Source organism: Leptonychotes weddellii, chromosome 13 (genome assembly GCF_054177405.1).
Source record: "Leptonychotes weddellii isolate Sample4059 chromosome 13, ASM5417740v2, whole genome shotgun sequence".
Taxonomy (NCBI): domain Eukaryota; kingdom Metazoa; phylum Chordata; class Mammalia; order Carnivora; family Phocidae; genus Leptonychotes; species Leptonychotes weddellii.
The window spans coordinates 65,382,905-65,383,264 of NC_138381.1; positions in this window are offsets into that span (position 1 = coordinate 65,382,905).

Genomic DNA, 360 nt, shown 5'->3' on the forward strand with positions numbered 1-360 from the left:
GCGTGTAGAGGGGGGAACGGGCCAGAGTGTGGGAGCCCCGGGCCAGAGAAGGGGCCTGTTGTGGAGGGGTGTTTCCTGCCTCCGCCCTTTGTCCTCGGTAAGTGTGCGTGTGTGCGGGGGGGGGGGTGCGTAGGTATGGAAGAGGGGATCTAGGAGGGGTGTCCTCTGTGTGAGCGAGTGTGCGGTGCTGTGCACTTGTGTGTGCAGAGAAAAACCAGTGAAGGCACAAGGGAGAAGAAGCAAAGGCTTCTGGGAGGAACGAGGGTTTATATACTGCCTTGTGGACAGAACCGGGGAGGGAGGTGGTAAGCAGAGCTGGGGGAGGCAGAGACTTCTCCCCAGCAGTAGGGAGAGCTCTGG